Genomic DNA, 13,610 nt, shown 5'->3' on the forward strand with positions numbered 1-13,610 from the left:
TCATACCCAATGGTGAAAAGCTGAAAGCTTTTCCTCTAAGATCAGGAATAAGACAAGGATGCCCACGCTTGCCACTTTCATTCAACATACTACTGGAAGTCCTTCCCAGAGCAATAGGCAAAAAAAAAAAAAAGAAAGAAAATCATCCAAATTGGAGAAGAAGAAGTAAACTTGTCTCTATTTGCAGCTGACATGATATTATACATAGAAAACTGTAAAGGCTCCACCAAACAAATCATCAGAAATAATAAAAGAATTCAGTAAAGTTGCAGGATACAAAATCAATACACAAAAATCAGTTGCATTTCTACACACTAACATCAACTATCAGAAAGAGAAATTAAGAAAGCAATCCCATGTACAGTCGCATCAAAGAGAATAAAATATTTAAGAATACATTTAACTACGATGGTGAAAGATCTGTACACTGAAAACTATAAGACATTGGTGAAAGAAACTGAAGAAGACACAAATATATGGAAAAATATTTTGTCCTCACAGATTGGGAGAATCAATATTGTTAAAATTCGTGTATTACCCAAAGCAATCTACAGATACAATGCAATCCCTATCAAAATTCCAATGCATTTTTACAGAAATAGAACAACAATTCTAAAATTTGTATTGAACTACGAAAGACCCCAAATAGTGAAATCAATCTTGAGAAAGAAGTGCAAAGCCAGTGGTATCACCCTTCCTGATTTCAAACCATATTACAAAGCTATAGTAATCAAAGCAATACGATATTGGCATAAAAACAGACATATAAATCAAAAGACCAGAATAGAGAGCCCAGAAATAAACCCATGCCTATATGATCAACTAATTTACAACAAAGTAGTCAAGACAATACAATGGGGAAAGGACAGTCCCTTCAATAAATGGCGTACGGAAAACTGGACTCAGGGCAGCCCCGGTGGCATAGAGGTTAAGTTCGCACATTCCGCTTTGGTGGCCCCGTGTTCATTGGTTAGGATCCCAGGTGCGGACATAGCACCGCTTGGAAAGCCATGCTTGTGGCAGGCATCCCGAATATAAAGTGGAGGAAGATGGTCACAGATGTTAGCTTAGGGCCAGTCTTCCTCAGCAAAAAGAGGAGGATTGGCAGCAGATGTTAGCTCAGGGCTAATCATCCTCAAAAAAAAAAAAGAAAAAGAAAAAAAAAAACTGGACACCCACATGCAAAAACAGAAATTGGACCCCTATTTTACACCGTACACAAAAATCAAATCAAAAAGGATTAAAGGAGGTGGGCGGAGCAAAATGGCAGGGTGAGCTGACCCGGGATTCTCTCCCTTCCAAAATACAACAAAAGATTGGAAGAACTGAATTTCAGAGAATAAACATAATGCCAGCTCGTTAGAGACCTACAATACCAGGAAGGAGGAGATCATAAACCCTGCTTACACCTTCGGAGTCGCTGGAACGGTAGGAGAGAACATTGCTCCCTCCCCTAGAGTCTGCGATCGCGGTGGCGCAGGTCAGGAAGGAGCGGGGGAGGGGCCGCGTGACCGGGGGATCATCCAGGACTCCTGATGCTGATTCAGTGGAGACCCGCTGACGGGGGGAAAGCTTCCGTCCTCGGGGACCCCATAAATCAAGGGCCTTGGGAGACCAGAGAACAGAACTGATCTGAACCCAGACCGGCATGTGTGAGTAACAGCCCCTCCCCCCCAGTGAAGCCAGTGGGCGCAGCCATCTTGCCCCGAAGGCAGAGAGCTAACACGCCGCTCTCGACCCCCATCTAGTGGCGACAGGCTGTAACTGCAACTGAATTCTACCACCATGAGAAAAAACCGCTCCTCTACCATCCAGCAATTTATAAAAGCCCCAGACCAGAAGGAAAACAAGAAAAACACAGAATTAAGTCCTGAGGACTTGGAATTAGGTAAACTAAGTGATAATGAATTCAGAGCAGCTATAATCAAAAAACTCAATGAGGTAGAGAGAAAGATAGAGAAACAAGTCGAGTTCTGGAGTTACTTCACAAAAGAGATTGAAATCATAAAGAAGAATCAAACAGAATTACTTGAGATGAAAAACACAATGGACCAGATAAAACAGAATACGGATTCCCTGAATGCCCGTGTAGACAATATAGAGGAGCAAATCAGCATAATCGAGGACAGACAGGCTGAATGGCACCAGACAGAGGAAGAAAGAGAACTAAGAATTTTAAAAAATGAGGAAAATCTCCGAGAGATAATGGATTCAATGAGGAGTAAGACCATAAGGATCATAGGAATTCCCGAGAATATGGAAAAGGAAAATGGAGCAGAAAGTGTGCTTAACGAAATTATTGAAGAGAACTTCCCAAATCTAGGGATCAACAGAGAAATGTGCGTAGAGGAGGATTTTAGATCTCCTAGATTTGTCAATGTAAAAAGACCCACCGCAAGGCACATAATAGTAAAGTTGGCAAATAGGAATGATAAGGAAAGAATACTCAGGGAAGTAAGAAAAAAAAAGAGAATAACCTGTAAAGGAGCCCCTATCAGACTGTCAGCGGATTTCTCTACAGAAACCCTACAAGCTAGGAGAGAATGGAGTGATATATTCAAAGCTTTAAAGGATAAAAAGCTTCAGCCAAGAATACTCTATCCAGCAAGAATTTCCTTCAGATATGAGGGAGAAATTAAGTCTTTTCCAGACAAACAAAAGTTAAGGGAATTTGTAACTAAAAGCCCTCTGTTACAAGAAATCCTCAAGAAGGCTCTCATACTTGAAAAAAGAAAAAAGGGAGAAAGGGGACACAAGCCACAGACTAGGGAGACCGATGGATAGAACCAGAACAGGATAGCAAATATTCAACTATAGCATTAGGGTAAAAATAAGGAAACTACCAAAACAAGGACGATCTTAGCACTCTAACTACAAATTAATAAGACGAGTTGGAATAAAAAATGAAAATAATTATTTAGGAGGGGAAGAGCAAAGGGTCGAAATCAGTATTGGTCGAGTAAGTAAGAGACCACCAGAGAATAGACTATATTATACACGAGATTCTAAATACAAACTTCAAGGTAGACACTAAAATAAAGTACAGAACAGAGTCACAAATCATAGATAAGGAAAAATCTAAGAAACCCAGCATAAGAAATTGCAGTATTAAATGGATAGTCTAAAGCACACAGGAAAAGAAACACAGAAAACAAGATAATGAGCGACAGATTGACAGCATTAAGTCCACATGCATCAATAATCACTCTCAATGTGAATGGATTGAACTCTCCAATAAAAAGACACAGAGTGGCAAAATGGATTAAAGAACAAGATCCAACAATTTGTTGCCTCCAGGAAACACACCTCAGCCCCAAGGACAAACACAGATTCAGGGTGAAGGGGTGGAGGACAATACTTCAAGCAAATAGCAAGGAAAAAAAGGCAGGTGTTGCAATTCTCATATCAGACCAAGTGGATTTCAACATAAGACAGGTAAAGAGAGACACAGAGGGACAATATATAATGATCAAAGGGACACTTCATCGAGAAGAAATAACGCTTATAAATATCTATGCACCCAACACAGGAGCACCAAGATTCATAAAGCAACTATTAACAGACCTAAAGGAAGATGTTAAAAACAACACAATAATAGTAGGGGACCTCAACACCCCACTCACATCAATGGACAGATCATCCAGACAGAAAATCAACAAGGAAATAGTGGAGCTGAATGAAAAACTAAAACAATTGGACTTAATAGACATATATAGATCACTCCACCCTGAAGGAGCTGAATACACATTCTTCTCAAGTGCACATGGAACATTCTCTAGGATAGACCATATGTTGAGAAACAAGGCAAGCCTCTACAAATTTAAAAAAATTGAAATAATAACAAGCATCTTCTCAGATCATAGTGCTATAAGGCTAGAAATTAATTACAAGAAAAAAGCTGAGAAAGGCACAAAGATGTGGAGACTAAACAGCACACTACTGAACAAAGAATGGGTCATGGAAGAAATTAAAGAAGAAATTAAAAAATACCTGGAAACAAATGAAAATGATAGCATGCCATACCAACTCATATGGGATACAGCAAAAGCTGTATTAAGAGGAAAATTCATCGGAATACAGGCACATCTTAACAAACAAGAAAAATCCCAAATAAGCAACCCTAAAGCACAACTAACTGAACTAGAGAAAAAAGAACAAATGAAGCCCAAAGTCAGCAGAAGGAGAGAAATAATAAAAATCAGAGCAGAAATAAATACTATTGAAACGAAAAAGGCAGTAGAAAGGATCAATGAGACAAAGAGCTGGTTTTTTGAGAAGATAAATAAAATTGACAAACCACTAGCCAGACTTACAAACAAAAAAAGGGAGAAAGCTCAAATAAACAAAATCAGAAATGAGCGAGGAGAAATAACAACAGACTCTGCAGAAATACAACAGATTATAAGAGAATACTACAAAAAACTATATGCCAACAGAATGGATAACCTAGAGGAAATGGATAAATTCTTGGATTCCTACAATCTCCCAAAGCTCACTCAAGAAGAGGCAGACAATTTGAACAGACCAATCACAAGGAAAGAGATTGAAACAGCAATCAAAAACATCCCAAAGAATAAAACCCCAGGACCAGATGGCTTTCCTGGGGAATTCTACCAAACTTTCAGAGAGGATTTAATACCCATCCTTTTCAAGCTATTCGAAAAAATTAGGGAAGATGGAACACTTCCTAACACATTCTATGAGGCCAACATCACGCTGATACCAAAACCTGACAAGGACACCACGAAAAAAGAGAACTACAGGCCAATATCACTGATGAACATAGATGCAAAAATTCTAAACAAAATTTTGGCAACCAGAATTCAGCAATTCATCAAAAGAATCATACATCAGGATCAGGTGGGATTCATACCAGGGACACAGGGATGGTTCAACATCCGCAAATCAATCAATGTGATACACCACATCAACAAACTGAGGAATAAAAACCACGTGATCATCTCAATAGATGCAGAGAAGGCATTTGACAAGATCCAACAGCCATTTATGATAAAAACTCTGAACAAAATGGGCATAGAAGGAAACTACCTCAACATAATAAAGGCCATATATGACAAACCCATAGCCAACATCATACTCAATGGGCAAAAACTGAACCCCATCCCCCTGAAAACAAGAACGAGACAAGGATGCCCTCTATCACCACTCTTATTTAACATAGTACTGGAGGTCCTGGCCAGAGCAATCAGGGAAGAAAAAGGAATAAAAGGAATCCAAATAGGGAGGGAAGAAGTGAAACTCTCGCTGTTTGCAGACGACATTATCTTATATATAGAAAACCCCAAAGAATTCATTGGAAAACTGTTAGAAGTAATGAACAACTACAGCAAAGTTGCAGGGTATAAAATCAATTTGCATAAATCAGTAGCGTTTCTATACTCCAGTAATGAACCAACAGAAAAAGAACTCAAGAATACAATACCATTCACAATCGCAACAAAAAGAATAAAATACCTTGGGGTAAATTTAACCAAGGAAGTGAAGGACCTATATAATGAAAATTACAAGGCCTTTCTGAGAGAATTGGATGACGACATAAGGAGATGGAAAGACATTCCATGTACATGGATTGGAAGAATAAACATAGTTAAAATGTCCATTCTACCTAAAGCAATCTACAGATTCAATGCCATCCCAATCAGAATCCCAATGACATTCTTTACAGAATTAGAACAAAGAATCCTAAAATTCATATGGGGCAACAAAAGACCCCGAATTTCTAAAGCAATCCTGAGAAAAAAGAACAAAACGGGAGGCATCACGATCCCTGACTTCAAAACATACTACAAGGTACAGTAATCAAAACAGCATGGAACTGGTACAAAAACAGGTGCACAGATCAATGGACCAGAATTGAAAGCCCAGAAATAAAACCACACATCTATGGACAGCTTATCTTTGACAAAGGAGCTGAGGGCATACAATGGAGAAAAGAAAGTCTTTTCAACAAATGGTGCTGGGAAAACTGGAAAGACACATGTAAAAGAATGAAAATTGACCATTCTTTTTCACCATTCACCAAAATAAACTCAAAATGGATTAAAGACCTAAAGGTGAGACCTGAAACCATAAGGCTTCTGGCAGAAAACGTAGGCAGTACACTCTTTGACATCAGCATTAAAAGGATCTTTTCGGACACCATGCCTTCTCAGAGAAGGGAAACAATAGAAAGAATAAACAAATGGGACCTCATCAGATTAAAGAGCTTCTTCAAGGCAAATGAAAACAGCATTGAAACAAAAATCAACCCACTAACTGGGAAAAAATATTTGCAAGTCATATATCTGACAAAGGCTTAATATCCTTAATATATAAAGAACTCTCGCAACTCAACCACAAAACATCAAACAACCCAATCAAAAAATGGGCTGGAGACATGAACAGACATTTCTCCAAAGAAGATATACTGATGGCCAATAGGCACATGAAAAGATGCTCATCATCGCTGATCATCCGGGAAATGCAAATCAAAACTACACTAAGATATCACCTTACACCCGTTAGAATGACAAAAATATCTAAAACTAATAGCAACGAATGTTAGAGAGGTTGCGGAGAAAAAGGAACCCTCATACACTGCTGGTGGGAATGCAAACTGGTGCAGCCACTATGGAAAACAGTATGGAGATTCGTCAAAAAACTAAAAATAGAACTACCATACGATCCAGCCATCCCACTACTGGGTATTTATCCAAAGAGCCTGAAGTCAGCAATCCTAAAAGTCCTGTGCACCCCAATGTTTATTGCAGCACTGTTTACAATAGCCAAGACGTGGAAGCAACCTAAGTGCCCATCAACAGACGAATGGATAAAGAAGATGTGGTACATATATACAATGGAATACTACTCAGCTGCAAAACAGAACAAAATCATTCCATTTGCAATAACATGGATGGACCTTGAGAGAATTATGTTAAGTGAAATAAGCCAGCGAGAGAAAGATAATCTGTGTATGACTCCACTCATATGAGGAATTTAAAACTATGGACCAAGAACAGTTTAGTGGATACCAGGGGAAAGGTGGGGTGGGGGGTGGGCACAAAGGGTGAAGTGGTGCACCTACAACATGACTGACAAACATTAATGTACAACTGAAATTTCACAAGATTGTAACCTATCAATAACTCAATAAAAAAATAATAATAATAAAGGATTAAAGAATTGAATGTAAGAGCTGAAATTAAAAATCATGTAGAAGAAAACATAGTGGGTAAGCTCCTTGACATCAGTCTTGGCCATGATTTTTGGAATATGACATGAAAAGCAAAGGCAACAAAGGCAAAATTAAACAAGAGGGACTACAACAAACTAAAAAGCTCTGTGCAGCAAAGGAAACCATCAACAAAATGAAAAGGCAACCTACTGAATGGGAGAAACTATTTTCAAATTACATAGCTGATAAGAGGTTAATATCCAAAATATATAAAGAAGTCATACTACCCAATAGCAAAATAACAAACAATCCAGTTAAAATAATGGACAGAGGAACTGAAAAGACATTTTTTCAAAGATATACAAATGGAAACAGATACATGAAAAGATGCTCAACATCACTAATCATCAGGGAAATGCAAAACAAAACCACAATGAGATATCACCTCACACCTGGCTGTCATCAAAAAGACAAGAGATAATAAGTGTGTGTACGGATGTAGAGAAAATGTGACCTTTCTACTCTGATGGTGGGACTACAGATGGGTGCATCCACTACGGAAAAGAGTATGGAGTTTTCCCCCCAAATTAAAAATAGATCTATCATATGATCCAGCCATCCCACTTTTGACATTATATCCAAAAGAAATGGAATTATTATCTCAAAGAGGTATCTGCACTCCCATATTCATTTCAGCATTATTTATAATAGCTAAGACATGGAAACAGCCTAACTGTCCATCAACAATGGATCGATAAAGAAATGTAGTGTCTATATGTACAACAAAATATTATTCAGCCATAAAAAAGAAAGAAATCCTGCCATGTGCAACAATATGGATGGACTTTTGAGTGCATAATGCTGAGTAAAATAAGTCATACAGAGAAGACAAATACTTATCATCACATTTGTACATGGAATCTAAAATCATTGAATTCATAGAAATAGATCAGACTGATGGTCGCCAGAGGCAGGGGCTGAGGGTTGGAGGAAATGGATGAAGGAGGTCAAAAGGTACAAACTTCGAGTTATAACATAAATAAGTTCTGGGGATGTAATGTACAGTATAATCGCTACAGTAAACAATACGTATCATATATTTGAAAGTTGCTAAGAGAGAAGATCTTAAAAGTTCTCATCAGAAGAAAAAAATTATAACTATACGAGATAATAGATGTTAACTAAACTTATTGTGGTAATCATTTCACAATACATAATATCAAATTATTTGCATTACACCTTAAACTAATAAATGTTACATGCCAAATGTCTCAATAAAACTGGAAAATAAATTTTAAAAAAACAGCAACTAGAAAATAAAGACCAAACTAAAACCAAAGCTAGTAGAAGGAAGGAAATGGTAAAGGCTGGAGCTGAGATATCAAAAATAGAGTATAAGAAACAATAAAGCAAGAGAACAATACCAAAATTTGGTTCTTTCAAAATATCAACAAAATTAATAAACCTTAAGCTAGATGGACACCAAAAAAAGAGAGAAGACTCATGTTTCTAAAATCAGAAATGGGATTGGAGATATTACTACCAACCTTAGTCAAATGAAAGGATCATAAGAGAATACTAACAGCAATTGTATGCAGTGAATAAGATAACTAAATGAAATAGACGAATCATGAGACACATGAACTGTGAAATAGACTCAAGAAGAAACAATACCTGAATAGAACTATAAAAACAAACAAAAAAGGAGATCAAATTAGTAATCAGAAAACTACCCACAAAGGAAAACCCAGGCCCAAATGGATTCACTGATTGATTCTACCAAGAACTTAAAGAAAAATTAATATCAATTCTTTAAAAAAAAATCCTTCAAATAATACGAGTAAAAACATTTGATAAGACATGATACTAAAACAAAACAATGACATCACAAGAAAACAGTAGACAACTATCTCTTATAAATATACTTAAAAATCCTCAACAAAATGCTAGGAAACCAAATCCTTAAACATATAAAAGAATTATACACAAAAAAGTGGAATTAATCTTAGGAATGCAAAGTTGCTTTGACAGCTGAAAAGGCTATTAATATAACACCCCATAGCAATAGAATAAAGAACAAAAACTGCATGATCATCTCAATAAATATAGACAAATTCATTATTGTTATTTTACAAAATCCAACAACATTCATGATAAGGATACTAGGAACAGAGGTGAACCTTCCATGACTGAAAAAGGGCATCTACAAAAAACCCACGGCTAACATCCCACTTAGTGGTGAAAGATTAAATGCTTGCTTTCTCAAATAAGGAAAAAGACACGGAGGGGCACTCCTTTCGTTTTTATTCATCATGGTTTGTAGGTACTAGCCAAAGCATTAAGCAAAAACGTGAAATAAAATGAATCCGCATTTGAAAAGAAGAATTAAAACTATCTCCATTGGCAGATGACATGATATTATGTAGAGAAAATATAAAGGAATCCACTAAAATAATATTTGATCAAAAAACAAATTAAGTGGGGCTGGCCCAGTCTTGTAGTGGTTGAGTTCGAGTGCTCTACTTTGGTGGCCCAGGCTTCACAGGTTCAGACCCAGGCACAGACCTATACACCGCTCATCAAGCCATACTGTGGGGGCAACATGCATACAAACTAGAGGAAAATTGGCACAGATGTTATATCAGCGACAGTCTTCCTCAAGCAAAAAGAGGAGATTGGCAATAGATGTTAGCTTAGGGCCAATCTTCCTCACTAAAAAAAAAACAAAAAATAAGGAAGTTTTCAGGATACAAGATCAATATACAGAAATCAGTTGTATTTCCATATGCTTGAAATGACCACTCCAAAATGAAATTAAGAAAACAATTCCATTTACAATACCACCAAAAAGAATAAAATGCTTAGGAATAAATTTTTTTTTTAAGATTTTATTTTTTTCCTTTTTCTCCCCAAAGCCCCCCCGGTACATAGTTGTATATTCTTCATTGTGGGTCCTTCTAGCTGTAGCATAGGAATAAATTTTTTAAAAGAAATTAAAAACTTATGCTGTGAAAACTATAAAACATTATGAAAGGTTATTAAAGAAGGTTTAAATCACTCCCTGATTTCAAAGCCAACTATAAATCTACAGTAATCAAGAGAGTGTGGTACAGGCATAGGGATAGACATATAGATCAATGGAATAGATTTTATATAAGTTAGGCACACTCTGCTTCGGTGGCCGAAGTTCCATTCTCAGACGTGGAACCACATGACTCATCTGTCAGTAACCATGTGGCAGCAGCAGCTTACACAGAAGAACTAGAAGGACTTACAACTATGATATACAACTATGTACTGGGGCTTTGGGGATGAAAAAAGAGAGAGAGAGAGCGGAAGATTGGCAACAGATCTTACTTCAGGGTGAATCTTTCCTAGTAAAAAGTAAATACATAAATAAAAATTTTAAAAAGGCAATAAATTTAAAAAAAAACAAAGAGAAAGACAACCCAGAGAATTGGAGAATATATTTGCAAATCATATCTGATAATGCGCTTGTGTTGAGAACATATAAAGAAATTCTACAAGTCAATAACAAAAAGACAAATAACCCAATCAAAAAATGGTCAAAGTATCTAAGAGACATTTCTCCATGGAAGATATACGAATGGTCGATAAGCACATAAAAAAGTGCTCAACATCAATTAGGTATCAGGAAAACATAAGTCAAAACCACAGAGACATACAACTTCACTCCCAGTTGTACAGCTACAAACAAAAAGACAAACAATAATTAGTGTTGGCAAAGATGTGGGGAAATTAAAATCCTCATAATCTACGGATGGGAATGAAAGATGGTAGCCACTTTGGAAAACATTTGCAAATTCCTCTAAGCTTAAACATAGAGTTACCATAAAAACCAGCAATTCCACTTCTAGGTATATACCGTGAAAAAGAATAACATGTCAACACAAAGCTTGTACATAATGTTAATAAACAACATTATTAACAATAGCCAGAAATTGGGGCAAAAAAACAGATGTTCATCAACTGATGAATAAACAAAATGTGGTATATCCATACTACGGAATATTATTTGGAAATGAAAAGAAATGAAGTCCTGATACAAGCTACAAAATGGATGAAACTTTAAAACATTTTGCTAAGCTAAAAAAGCCAGTCACAAAACAGTACATATTGTATGATTTCATTTACATGAAATGCCTAGAACAAGTAGATTTGTAGAGATGGAAAGTAGATTAGTCATTGCCTGTGGCTGAGGGAATGCAGAAGTTGGGGGCTAATGGCTAAAGGGTACAGGTTTTCTTTAAGGGATGGTGAACATGCTGTACTGTTGATGGTTGTTGTGCTTGAACAATTCTGTGAATATACTATGAAACACTGAATTGTACACTTTAAACTGGTCAATTGTAGGATATGTGAATTCCAAGCCAAAAAGTCAAACTTTTAGAATAACAAGACAAAAATCTCTGAATACTGATATCTAAGAAATGGTGATACAGCTGTATAATAACTTTATCTCTAGTTCTTTTTTTCTCAACTTTATTCAGGAATAATTGACAAATATAATTGTATATATATAAAAGTGTACAACATGATTTGATATATGCGTTGAGCAGTGATTAACAACATCAAAATAATCAACACATCCATCACATCATACAGTTAAATCTCTTTTTTTTGCTGAAAATGCTTAAGATATATTCTCAACAACTTTCAACTATACAATACTGTATTAATAACTATATTATAGTCTATATAATTATTATGTCTATAATAACTAAATTATAGTCATCATGCTGTACATTAGATCCTCATAATTTATTCTTCTTATAACTGGAAGGGTTTACCCTTTGACCTACATTTCCATATTTCCCCTCCCCACAGCCCGTAACAACCACCATTCCATTCTCTGTTTCTAAGAAATTGCCTTTTTTTTTTTTAAAGTTTCCACATGTAAGTGATACCATTTATCTTTCTCCATCTAGCTTATTCTTTTAGCAAAATTCCCTTCAAATTCATCCATGTTGTTGCAGATGGCAGAATTTCCTTCTTTTTTATGGATGAATAATATTCCTTTGTATCTGTACCACATTTTCTTTATCCATTCATCTGTCAAAGGACATTTAGGTTGTTTCCATATCTTGGCTATTGTGAATAATGCGGCATGACCTTGGGAATGCAGATATCTCTTTGAAGTAGCGATTTCATTTCCTCTGGATATATACCCATGAGTGGGATTGCTAGATCAGATGGTAGCTCAACTTTTAATTTTTGGGGGAATTGCCATACTGTTTTCCATAATGAGTGTACCCATTTACATTCCCACCAAAACTGTATAAGAGTCCCCTTTTCTCCACGTTCTCACTGATATTTGTTATCTCATCTTTTTGATCAGAGCCATACTAACAGGTGTGAGATATCTCATTGTGGTTTTGATTTGGATTTCCCTGATGATTAGTGACGTTAAACACCTTTTCATGTACCTGTTGGAATTTTGTATATCTTCCTTGGAAAAATGTCTATTGAGGTCCTTTTCCCATTTTTAATTAGATTATTTACTTCTTTTGCTAATGTGTTGTATGAATTCTTTGTATATTTTGGATATTAATCCTTTATCTGAAATATAATTTGCAAATATTTTCTCCCATTTGTAGATTGCTATTTCAATTTATTGATTACTTCCCTTGCTGTGCAGAAGCTCTTTAGTTTGATGTAGTCCCACTTGTTTAATTTAGCTTTTGTGTCCTGTGCTTTTGATATCTTATCCAAGATAATTGCCAAGAGCAGTGTCAAAAAGTCTTTTCCCAATGTTTTCTCTTAGAAGTTTTATAGTTTCAGGTCTTACACTGAAGTCTTTAATCCATTTTGAGTTAATTTGTGTGTATGGTGTAAGATGGGGGTCCAGATGGTTCATTGCTAGTATGTACAAATACAACTGAATTTTGCATGTTGGTTTTGTATCCTGCAACTTTACTAAATTCATTTATTAGTTATAGCAGTGAAGTCTTTAGGATTTTCTATATATAATAAGATATCATCTGCAAGGATAATTTTACTTCTTCTGATCCAGAATTTCTGTTTAGTTGTTTTTATGATCCCTATTTCATTGTTCAACTTCTTGTTTTGTTCATGCATCGCTTTCCTGATTTCACTGAATTGTCTATGTTCTCTTAAATCTCACTGAGCTTCCCTAAAATAATTATTTTGAATTATTTTTCTAGGAATTTGCAGATCTCCATTTCCTTGGAGTCAATTACAGGAAAATTGTGTTCCTTTGGTGGTGTCATGTTTCCTTGCTTTTTTGTGTTTCTGATGGCTTGTGTTGATGCCTGTGCACCAGAGGTGGCAGTCATCTTTTCCAGACTTTTTGGACTCACTTTGTTGGGAAAAGACTTTCACTTAAAGGTAGCTGTGAGGGTGCTGGGTGAGTAGGGTGTAAAGTCTTTGTTCCTGGGAGTGCACAGCGACATTG

This window comes from Equus przewalskii, chromosome 3 (genome assembly GCF_037783145.1).
Source record: "Equus przewalskii isolate Varuska chromosome 3, EquPr2, whole genome shotgun sequence".
In the NCBI taxonomy this organism is placed as follows: domain Eukaryota; kingdom Metazoa; phylum Chordata; class Mammalia; order Perissodactyla; family Equidae; genus Equus; species Equus przewalskii.